We start from the raw sequence: 12,737 nt of genomic DNA, 5'->3' as shown, positions 1-12,737 counted from the left end.
AGAATAATAGTGCATCGTCAGCGCAAATGTTCTTAATTCTGGGGGGTATTTGTTCGTCTTTTCGTTGACTCGTTTGAGAAGCCGCTGAATATCCGGAGAAAATGATGCTTGGAAAACTTCTAACCCTTTATCCGATAAAATGTTCTGCTCCTTCAGTTGGTCAAATTCTTAGAAGCATCAATGCGTTTTGAAAGTCTTCGTTTGTTCTGCTGCAATGTCTTGATCTTCTTTTTCAGCTGTTGTACCTCGTTCGCCTGTTCATGCACTTTCTGCCTGTACCACTCCTTCGTGGGTGAAGTTTGCAGGGTGGAGACTTCGGCAGCTTAATCAGTGACGGGCGCTTCAGGCGAAGGTGTTTCTCGATTTTTCGGAGGAGCTCGTTTTCTTTTTTCCTACGTAAGGAGAGGCATATTGCAAATGCGTAAGAAATTTTGGTATTTGGAGCGCCGCGCGCTTGCAACAGTGAGAAACTGAAAATCCCAGAAATGCGGATCTGGTGCTACATTTGCTACTTTCGAGAAACTAAACGCTCACTTGTACGAAGCGTGCTCACTGGTTTTCGTAGGTGCGCCGGAAACGCTGCAAACACGGTAGGGATGCTACCAGCTCGTAGTCGCGTTGTTTGCCCTGCCCTGTCGAAGCAGCCTGCTTCAAAGTGCTATGAACATAAGAGGTCATTCTTCTTCGGCGTCCAACCTTCTCGCCAACGTCTTTCCGACGTCTTTGGGAAACCTGAAACGTACAAAAATGTTTCACAGTGTTTCTTCGGTGCCCGGACTTAAAACCAAAATATTTGTTCAAGCGAATGCATTTGTAATCGCAAACATATATGAGGGAAAGCGAGCGAGCGAAGCACGCGTATACTTACACGTGGAAAGTTATGCCTGCGGTTTGCTTCACGTGATTCGCGCAACCAAATGCTGCGCAAGAGCCCATCATTGTCTCGAGAAGTGATCACAGCCGTCTTGTCCGATTAGAGGCACCACACGCAACTTCACTAACAGAAATAGAACGCAAAAGCCACATACGCGACAATGCGCCCGTCATCTTTCTGCCCTGGGCAATATGGCGGCGCGTCGGCGTCAGCCGCGGAGCGCCTCCGCCACTCCATGGTGCGCCAAGCAATTAAGGTGCCATCAGAGGCGTAGGCAGAAATTTTTTTCGGGGGGGGGGGGGGGGTTCAACCATCCGTTTCGTATGTTCGTGCGTGCGTTTGTATGTCTGCGTGTACATATAGCGCAAAATCGAAAAATTGGGGGGGGGGGGTTCAAGCCCCCCAACCTCCCCCCACCCCCCTGGCTACGCCCCGGGTGCCGTACATCCTTAGTAGCAACATATCCGAATTAGGCGTGCGTAGTTGCCTCGCATTGCCTACAATTCGCGCACCTGTCATTTAAGGTCCCTGTATTTTTTAAATGTAGCGACAACTACACGCGCGCCCTCTCGAGGGGTCCAAGGAGCAGCGATAGCAGACGACGCGCCGCTCTCTCCCGTGCATATTGCGGGCGCCTGAAACCGAACTCGATGCTCGCTTGAACCGTCAAACTATTAACATTTGTGGCCCGAGATGCTCATCAGTTATCAAACTACAGGGACAATAACGAGCACGGAGCACGTTAAACATTGAAATAAAACGCGCGCGTTTCCGAAGCAGGTTCCGAGCGGGTTCCCCACAGTAGCTGTCATGCAGGGCAGGGCATTTATTTTTTTTTTCTTTGCATATTTTGACATTCAGTGTAACTTGAAGTACAGGTGGCATTTGGGTGAGCTAAAAGTGCTTGTTTTCTAGTTCACATAAAATAGGCAGGTAGTGAGGGTACTGCTACTTTCGGAAACTTCATCGCGCACCTAGCGCTCTTGTAGTGAGTAGAGCAAAATACGCGCTATCATTGGATTGACTGTGTTTGTCAGCGTTCGGAAGTCTTGAGTACCTTTCAACTTGAGTACCTTTCAAGATCTAGGAAATATAGCATGTCCACTAGTGTCTCGCCCATTTTAATGTTTAACTGTTTTTAACAATGTGCATTTATCCAAAGCCGTCCCCCTTTTACTACCCCTGCCACCTCCGTGTCCCGCAGACGTAAAGGTATGTTGCAATGTTACCCAATGCAATTTCAAATAAATTTGCGGTATGCATACACCTACAGGCCCTAAAGCTAGACTACAACCAGAAGAGGTCAGTTAGGTGGCTTTTTGCAGCGGTGCAAGAGAACAAAAGAGCACTTATTAAAAACTGGGCTTTATTGCATGAATTCATAACAAACTTTTTCTTTGGAAGTTTTGTTGTGAGCATTGATCCCCCCTCATTCGCTTGCAGGGTGGCTTCCGTTCCTTCTGCCTCGGCGAATTAGCAAAGATGCTCGGTGCGGCATATGTATATGGTTTCAGTTTTTTCCTCCCAGTGTCTTGCAGTATTATTTATTTGAACTTGTCAAAACATTGTGGTCCTCCAGAGAAAACACCACGCGGAATGCTTCAACAGAAGAAGCCTTAATCGATCTCGCGCGCAGCAGTACGGATAAACACGGCAAGGTGTGGCAGAACCCGGTGTGTTTGTAGTGTTGAAGCCTCCCCGGCGAGAAAAACAAAGGCAGCTAGCTGTATTGGGTTCCGAGCAATTTAATGTTAGAGATACGGGGTGTGACTCTGCATTGACTACTACGCACAATTCTACGGCATAAAGAATGCCAAAGCAATAATAGCATTGCTGAGATAATGCTCATGCATATGCACGAACAAAAGTGCGCCGGTCAGGCGAAGGGCTGCTTGAAGTTATAACCATTACAAAATCACTTACTTCGCATAGCCGGGTGTTTTCTGTTGGCACAAATGTCTTGCGACTGATTTTTCTTTCTCACCCGTTGGCGTCCATTTTATCAACGTCATATCCGTAACGGATGTACTTGGTGGATCCCGGCATAAAACACTTTCGTGCCAAAAAGAAAAAAGGAAGAGAGAAGTAATGAAAGAAAGAAAGGAAGCAATGAGTAAAGAAAGAAAGATATGGTCACAGTTTCGCCGCAAGGGCGATGCCCGTCATTCATCAGGCTACGTCGTACTTCTGCGTTTTTCAAGTCTTCCCTACGCTGGCGCTTACATAGCTTCGGCCTCCCTTGCGCGAACATCGCGGTTGGCTCGGCGGCGACATGCCCGTTCTCGCGTCAGCACTCGCTGACGCTCACGTCGGGTGGCTTCTTCATCGGGAGAACGAGAAATGTTCGCCATTCTGAAAGCGCAAACTCCTGAACACTGACACCGACACGCTATTTTACACCCCACTGCGCCCCACCGTCACCCCATCTTGGCGCGTTTCTCGAAGGTTCAACCATCGACATCCTCCGCCCTCGCCCGCGCCTCTCGCAGCACGGCGCAGCCCTCCCCTTCCTAGCGAACCTGACTTTCGCCGCACTGCAAGGCCAAAGGCCACGTGATCAATTCTACGCCAACCCCGGACATGAAAGCCTCGGCTAAGAACAGCTTTGCCGTTAGCATTGGACAGTGGGTAACGGTGCGCCTGCCCGATCGCCACACGACTTCCCAGGGCCGGATACGTGAGAATTAGCTGCATTTTATTCTGTACATGCAAGTACACTGCTAGAATAAACCTGCGCAAGTGCATTTCGAAATTTTGACGACAATAATGGCTTATTTATCGGCTGTGCCACCCTCAATGTACACAATTGTGGCGGCTTCCAGGGTAGGAAAGAGCGTCTTTCTTCATCGTATCGGTGTGTGTGTGTGTGTGTGTGTGTGTGTGTGGTGTGTGTGTGTGTGTGTGTGTGTGTGTGTGTGTGTGTGTGTGTGTGTGTGTGTGTGTGTGTGTGTGTGTGTGTGTGTGTGTGTGTGTGTGTGTGTGTGTGTGTGTGTGTGTGTGTGTGTGTGTTTTTCCCCTGCACTTCATGGCGATTGTTCAAAGCACGCGCCTTTACCATAGCTATAAAAAAGGCAATGCTCTGCATTGCATGCTTCTTTCAGAACCTCAGTCACCGTTCAGCAGAGTGGCGCAGTGGAAGCGTGCTGGGCCCATAACCCAGAGGTCCGTGGATCGAAACCACGCTCTGCTAAATCATATTGCTGTTATTTTTTTCTTGTTCTTTTTTAGTTTCGAATGTATTCAGTCATACAGATTAACACTATCCGTCCACCTTTACTTGATTTCAACAAACGTTTTATCAACACCATGGACATGCCCATCATTTTCCGCCTTTCAGTGCTTCATGCCGCAGTTCTAAAAATAAACCACGTGCCCCAAGATTGAGCACCTTGTTTCTTCCCTTCCATCAGGAACGTAAATTTATCCAGAAGCGCTATAACGGATGTGAAGAACAGCAGTACTGCTTGAGAGAGCATACGTGCACCGAAAATTCGTCATGTAGAACGAAAACTTCTATATTTTTAGTTATTATTTCATTGCTTATAGATACAAGGTTTATTGGCGAATGTTTATATCACTTGCTTAGAAAACTGTTACTCTAAAAGAGAAATCCAGCCTATTTCTTTTTGACAGTAACGACGAAATTGAAACTAGGATTTCGCATGGTTATGGATCCATTCCTCCATACCATCTTCCTATTTTTGAATTTATTGCGGTGTTTCAGGGTTTCAGTAGGGACCTTAGTTTCAGCGTCTTTACTGCGGGTTTGGTCTTTTTGGCATATGGACGGTGAGGGTCGTACAACTACCGCAATATTTCAAAGTCGTTTTCCCTGAGATATGTCCACGCTCGTACCCATTGGTTTAGTTAGTTTACTTGGCTATGTGGTCAATAACGTGATTTATTTTGAGCATTTTGAGAGCATGCAAACAACGCACGCAGCAGGAAAAGAATGCAAAAATGCCCATGAAAGAAAACAGCTGTGTTATGTGGAGGTCTCAGCACGTTATCTGCTGACACCAGGTCACTTCCTCCGTGCACCAGGTTACTAGCTGGCATGCGATGCCATGTGATGAGCTTCTACCACGCTTCGACGTTCAAAATAATGCGACAGTAGAAAGGAAGAGAGCCGAAATCATTTGTAGCGTGCTCTACGCATTTCCTTCCGGATGTCGGAAGGCTACTGCGATGCAGAGCCATATCCGTTGTGGGTACATCAGTGCTGACACCTCTAGTACAGCGCACGCGTATGCCGTTCCGTCGATTCCTGGATTCATCCGAGATATGAGCCGCGGGATGAACTGTCACGCCAGCAACTCTAATAGTATACAGGTTCTGCTAGTATACAACTTTGCACCCTAATAAGGCTTCCTCTGCAACAGTCACTGTGTCTCTCCCTGCCATTTGATTCACAGGATACACTCTAAGAAAAAAAAAGTCAAAAGAGGGTCACAGCACCGTGACCCTCTTCGGGTATCCATTTGACCCCTTTTGAATGGTAGAAGCAGAAAAACTAGCAGTTGCTCCGTGTACGAATACAACCGATGAGCAAAGCTCCTTAGAAATCGGATGCAAACGACTATACACCTGATCTCGCTGCTGGCTTTCATGAAGGCGGTAGGGTGGGGAGCGGGTGGGGAGAGCGTCTGCTGCGCTCGTTGGCGGGAACGACTGAGCGAGTGAGTGTGCGGCGCGCGCAGCGCAGGGACAGGGGTGTGAGCGATGATGCGGCGGGGACCTTCGACGGCGGCGACGGAACGCCGCGCACGGCGTTCGGCGCGCGCAGCGTTTCATTGCATTTTTTGCGCCGGCGCCGGGTGACGAGAGCGTCTGCTACTGCCTTCATCAAAGCGCCCGTAGTGCGCTAGAATGATGGTTGTCATTTTACAATCCACGATAAAGGTGGTGAAAGTAAAGACGACTATTATAACCAGTTGTGCACAGAGCTTACTTCTTTTAACCTCAAATTTCTGGTGCGCTAGAACCAAACCACTCAAGGCCTAAACATTTCCTTTTAAATCACCGGCTACTGCAACCTAAAGCGATGCTTAAAGGAGTACTGACACGAATTTTAAAATTTTTCGGATTGTTGCTCTAAATAAAAATACTGGTGTCGAGAAACCTAAAACGAGTATTGTGGTGCCTGGGAATGCATCGTATATATTTTAATTACTGATACCTTACAAAGACACTTTCGGGTTTGATATCGAGGGGGCGGCTTCTCAGTGACGTTTCATGTCAGTATGACGTCAAGGGGATACAGAAACTCGCGACGTATAGCGGCAAATCCGTCATCTGCTCGTGGTACACATAAACAACGATGAGTGAACTGTCGTCCAGTGACCCTGACAGCGATTTCTGCGATTTAGGCTGCATGCAGGACGCAGAACTCGCAAACTCGGGGGAACTGTCTTGACTCGTCGGGATAATGTGCATTGCAGTGGGGCTGGCTTGCAGATGCTCAGCGACGAAAACTTCAAAGTCAAATTAAAATATTTTATACGTGTTCTCCGACACCGGTGTGTGGACAGCGTTGACACAGCATACCAAGGAACCAGAAAAGGTCCCTTTTGCTATGTCTCAAAATCGTATCAGTATTCCTTTAAGAAAAGGGAGCTTCGACGGCGACGGTGGGGTGCGGGCCTAAGGAGCTTCGCTCCTAAATAGAGAGTTAGCACTTCTGAAGGAGTCACGGGACTCTCGTGAAGCGCGTTTCGGTTGCCTTCCGTGATGAAGGCGCCACCGTATACTCCGTACATATCGCGCGTTTGCCGTTCGGCGCCGTCGTGGCGCCATGGCTCGCGGACAGAGCCGGGCTGGCGCGGCGCCTCCGCCTCCTCTCTCAGTCTCCTCAGTGTTTTGGAATGCATTGCATTGGTTGCGCGGGTTGCGTCAGTTGCCTGTCTTATAGTTTTGTGTTCGAGCGAACATGCGCATCTTCGGTGACGCTTGGAGGGCGGAATATTCATGGAGCTGCGGACACGGACAACGTGCGCCTGTTAACGGTGAGTGTACAGCTTGCGTAGGCACTAATTATAAAACTTTAGCTGGGCGTCTGCAGCAGCTCTGCAGAAGTAGGCTGCCAGCCATTTCTAACAGCAGCCTGCGTCCGCGGGGCTGTTGCGGATGCCCAACTAAAACTGTCACTTAACGAGTTGACACCGTTATGCGCGTTGCTGCACAAGCTCCCATAAAATCACCGATGCAAACAATTATCAAGGGTCATTGTTTGCTGATCTAACATTGTTTGTGCACTGCTGAAGGTGCCAGATGTCGTTTTGAGATGCGCTTTAGTCTACTTCATAATGACATTTCCATCGACATTAAGTGTGCAGCATGCTTCCGCGTGTTTGTTTACAGAACACTAGACGCGCTATATATAATGGTATTTGTTGGCTTAAAGACGGCAGTTTAAGATGTGGATATAGTACGATGTTTCCAGCGCATGCGCGGTAGTCACTTCAGTTGGACACGCCTCGCCGGTAAGGTGAAAAGCTCGAAACTTTCTATGGCGCGCGTTGTTGCGACCGCCGCCGTGCGCTCTTTTCCCTCGTTTCTATTTCCTGTTTTCGTGGTTTGCCTACATATGCGATGACGTTTGACGTTATAACAGAATCGAGTGAGTGTACGTGACCATGTGGGAGCTATGTGCGGTAATTCCAGCATATGACATGTCTGATCTCGACGTAGACGGCGTCAGCGCGCGCTGGGTGTCGTTAAGGCCTGACCACACGTACGCGTTGCAGCGTGTCAGCGCGTGACCTTTTGACGCGGCGCCGCGCCCCCTCCCTATAGGGAGAGAGGGCGCGCGGCTACGCGAAGCGGTGCGCCCTCTCTCTCCATAGGGAGAGGGCGTGGCGACGCGTCAAAAAGCTACGCGCTGACACGCTGCAACGCGTACGTGTGGTCAGACCTTTAGGGCGCTCATACTTACATGTGTTTATCTGGGCATTTAATAATGGGTTACGTTTGTAATACAGGTGGTCAGTAACCGCTCGCAACGTGGCTCTGACTGCCGGAGGATGCGCATGGGTGTTGGAATATGCCGGCGCAAAGCCGGGCTTATTCTGAAAGCAAATTTTGAAGCGATTTCTCAGAAAAGAAGCATTTTCATTCGTGCATAGCCAGTGCCTATTGTGAAACGAAGTTCCCGCCTTCTGTTACGTGAAAATTTGTTTTCGTTGCGAAATTACTTAAAACGAAACACACGTGTCAGATGTGTGTGTACAGTAACGGTGTGTTGAACAAAGGGTGGCTTTAAATACAAATAATCATTGTGTGTGTGTGTGTGTGTGTGTGTGTGTGTGTGTGTGTGTGTGTGTGTGTGTGTGTGTGTGTGTGTGTGTGTGTGTGTGTGTGTGTGTGTGTGTGTGTGTGTGTGTGTGTGTGTGTGTGTGTGTGTGTGTGTGTGTGTGTGTGTGTGTGTGTGTGTGTGTGTGTGTGTGTGTGTGTGTGTGTGTGTGTGTGTGTGTGTGTGTGTGTGTGTGTGTGTGTGTGTGTGTGTGTGTGTGTGTGTGTGTGTGTGTGTGTGTTATTCCCAGAATCCCGGATCGCTTCCCCCGCCTCTTCAATCCAGTTGACAGCCACACTCGGGGAATCGAAGGTGCCACTATGGTCTGGCGCCTCACCACTCGTGTTCTTTTTTTTTTTGCAGTCGCTGGGCACAACTTGAAAGGGTTCAGAATCTCGGTGCGAGGTACGTGTCCCGTCAATACACAATTAATTTCAGTGCAACAAGGACCAAGGAAGAACTTAAATGGGATACCCTAGTAGAACGACGCAGAAAGCTGTGACTGAAGCTTGTGGGGGTGCTCTATCACCCCTGTAAAGGCGACTGCCTTAACTTGGGCGCGGCCGCTGTGTTTGGAACGCACGTGCTTGGCGTAAGCCGAGCCGTTCGTCCAAGGTCAGTGATGCGCTGTCTGTAACCCGAGTTTAGCGCGGTGGCGCCGGCATCGCCGCCGCGAGTAGGCCGGCGCATAGAAACAGCAGTGAGTCTCTCTTTTGGGGTGTGGCAACGCGCGCTGATGGACGACGACCACGCTGGGGTCCGTGGGAGACGGTACCGCGGCTCGCTTCCCTCGGGCCCTCGTGGTGAGTCGTGCATCTGCGGCGCCGCCTTCGCATTTGTATTGTATTATGTTGTCTTATTTTATGTCTCAAGTATGTCTTATGTTATATTGCATTGCATGTTTTACATTCTCTTGAGTGTGTGATGTTTCCCAGTATTCCTTGTTAGCGTAGTTACGTGTTTACTAATTCGGCCAGCGAGCTCGCCAGATATGTAAAGAAGTGTTTAATAAACCACCACGTTTTGTTGCCCGACCGCGTGAACTGTGTCCGTGTGTTCCGAGGGCGGCGGCGGCGTATATCGCCTCAGACCCCACAAGCTTTTTCATTACATATACTATGGTACGATTAATATATAGAGAGACATGTATATAGTGCCGCCTCACTATAGGTCACAACGCGTGGACTATGAGCGAAAAGTACGAGAGGTTCTATGCAGGACGGAACTTTTTAAGGAATCTTTCTTTCCAAAAAAATATCCAAGACTGGAATAGGTTACCTGCTGACGTCGTCAACGTAGTTTCAAATGAAATGTTTTTTGCCTGCTGAAATGATTGCTTCTTTTTTATTTTTTTAGACTTACTGTATCTATTATTGTTCTTATCTTTTGTTCTTTTTTTTTCTTTTTTTCCTCACACGGTATGCAGAAGAAAACTGTGGCAATACTCCAGTATCAAGTAACTTATTTTAAATCCTGTTGAAGTGACTCAACCTTGTAGTGCGTGTTATTTTTTTTTGTGGCACATTTATTGTATACTGCTTTGAATAACTTATGTTGTCAAGCTGCTGTAGCTATTGTTTTGTTGTTACCATTTTCCACGCTTTATGAACGACAAATATTGAACTGTTCAGACTGACTGTAAACCCCTCCCCCACTGTATTGCCTCTGGCGCTGTGGGTACCCATAAATAATAATAATAAAAATTTTGGCAGATCCCACGTACCGTGGGAGTCGATGTTGTGCGAAGCATGCGGCGGGAAGGTGACTGTGGCGTAATTTTTTTTTTTTTTACTGAGCGAAACGTTACAAAATGACGCCAAAGATTTTTATAAATTTTATACGCATACATATATGTTGAAGAGCCGCATATGTGTTATTTAACCAGTTGTTTACGGTTGGGTAACGCTGCCAATGGCAGCGTGGGTATTACCAACACCAGAAGCGGTAAGCTGATATGTACTGCTGATACGCGTCCGGAGAACGCACGCACGTTTCACGAACCCGTGTGCATGTGTGGAAGGAGTTCTTGACAGTTCTTGAACAAGGGCATCATCACCGTGATCAGTGAGCAGCTGGTCATTACTTGTTATAGGATCCGGTCGTGATCATAATGACGAGGGGCCCATGTGTAGTGAAGTATGTGGTATAGTAGAGCTGTTGGGAATCGTGGATGCCTCGGTCATTCCGTCGACAAATTGTCTGTCGATAGATCCGGCGACATGTGGGAACCTGAAGTCACCTTTCGCGTTGGTGAGGTATAGGCCGTCGAGGCTGGTAGGCCGGGATAGTGCTACGTAGACCAACATCAGTGGATGGTGCTTGTCGTATTCGTAGACTACCTGGGCGTATGTGGTCTACGTAGCCTAGTCTACAAAGCGGCTGTCAATCAATCTGGCATCATCCTCGGTCAGCATGAGGCCATCGCCCAGCCTCGTAAGAAATGAAGAGGACACTGCGTCGTTCTGGCGGACGAATGGCACTTTACGGTGCGGTGATGTGGATATCATATGCAACTTTCTTTAATATATTCCTCCGGGGTCGAGCAATGCTTCAATATAGCTTGCCTAATCATAGGAATACACACGTAATGTTTATTAGACTGCTATAAAAGGGGAGCCAACACTGGAACCACAGACGTTAATCTGATATGACGCCTGTATCGTAGGAGTACACATCATAGGAGTATCATGTAGTGTTTATTGCTTTGTTGTAAAATTAGATAGCAAGCACCACAACCACAGTTGACGTTGCACCATAATAATATAATGCCTGCATAGGCTGTTTTTCCAAACCAGTTTATAGACCTGGCGTGGCTCAGTGGTAGAACACCTGATTGCCACGCAGAATGCTTGGGTTCGATTCCTGCTGGGATCCTAATTTTCATTCTTTCCATTCGTCGAGTCAACGCTGCCGATGTTGGTTTTCTTTAACGCTCTAGCATTTAAGTTACCATTGTCTGTTCTCGCCGTTCCTGGGTAGATATACACTGTCAATCACCTGTGGCGCATACCCGTTCACCACGGCCCGTGGTAAACGGCTATGCGCCACACGTGTCTAGTGGAAAGGGCTTGACGACATACGCGACAGGATTTTCACGTTATTCATGTCATGACCCGACAATCATATTCGTCAAATCCTCTTACCCTCCCATGCCAATTTTGGTCCACGCCAAGTTAAGGATGCGATCATGAGAGCCCCCAGACGTAGGCGGCTGGATAGATAGATAGATAGATAGATAGATAGATAGATAGATAGATAGATAGAAACGATCAAAGCGCCAAAGGTGCGCTAAGAAATGCTTCGCATTTAATAAGTATTATTGGACTTGCTTAAAATGAATACTGCACTATTTCCAACAGTAGTCGCGCAAAAGTAGAGAATGGATGGGTCACTTGACAGTGACGTATCAACTTATTCACGAGTGGGGGGAGGGGAGTGCGCGAAGCACGCACGCACACACACAGACAGGCAGACAAACAGATATATATATTGGCCGCATTGAAATAACGCGCCCGTCAACGTGCATTCAGGACACTGCGCGCCGTATAGTAGTGCCACGCAGTGACCATCGTGGCACGAGCACCTGGCCGGACCCAGCTCGCATGCGCCACGCGCTCGTGTGCCTCTCGGGGAAAAGAGGAGGAGAACAGCTGAACGACATCTTTGGTGGCCAATCCCCCCGAGTGGGTATGTGCCAATATGCAAAGGCTACAAACAAACAAAACAAAGACATCTTTGTTGTTCGACGACTGGCAGTTTTAAGACCGCAGTCCCTTTGAGTTGTGGACACAGGTTCGCCCTTAAGACGAGTACAGACGGCAGCAACATGATAATAAAGGACAATACGTTTTACATGCAATGCCCCTGAACAACACACACATCCGTATCATACAAGTAAGCAGTATTTCTTAGGGAACTTTTCGTTGGGCGAGTTGGTGTACGTTCATATTTGCTTTTAAGGCACGAAGGAGCACAATCACAAGAAAGGACATGGGAGGCGCTCTGCCCCGTGTCCTTTCTCGTGATTGTGTTCCTTCGCACCTAAAAAGCAAGTATAAGCAGTTTGCAGCCAGGACTGTTTATACATTAACTATTCAGAATTTTCAAAAAGTGATGAATACATGGAGAGCGGCGCAGGAAAAGACTAGCACGGGAGATGAGGCAACGAGTGCGCTTGACCATGTTGCGTCCTCTCTCCTCCTTGTCTTTTGATGCGCCGCTTTCCTAGAATTTATCCATGCACCAACTGCGCGCTAGTCGCGTCTCAGGACTATATTTAATAAAGTTCCACCATCCAACTAGCCCAGCAACGCATTTTAAACAAGTGACTGTAAGAATGATTACATATGAGCATATGTTACTTGTGTCGCTCCCAGTAGTATACATTTCGTAGATCAATTGGTGACATTTCTTTTCTATCAATAAGTTGTTACCGTTAATTGTGTTTAGTAACAGAGGTAGTAAAAACTGAAGCATAGGTTTTCTCCAATTAGTACTGACATACTTTACTTACCAGTCTAAAGGTTTGCTTGTACATTTTGTTTTGTTTGCTTTTAGTCCAGCTAGTGATTC

This window comes from Rhipicephalus sanguineus, chromosome 3, assembly GCF_013339695.2.
Source record: "Rhipicephalus sanguineus isolate Rsan-2018 chromosome 3, BIME_Rsan_1.4, whole genome shotgun sequence".
Classification (NCBI taxonomy): Eukaryota; Metazoa; Arthropoda; class Arachnida; order Ixodida; family Ixodidae; genus Rhipicephalus; species Rhipicephalus sanguineus.
This window is presented reverse-complemented; position numbering follows the sequence as displayed.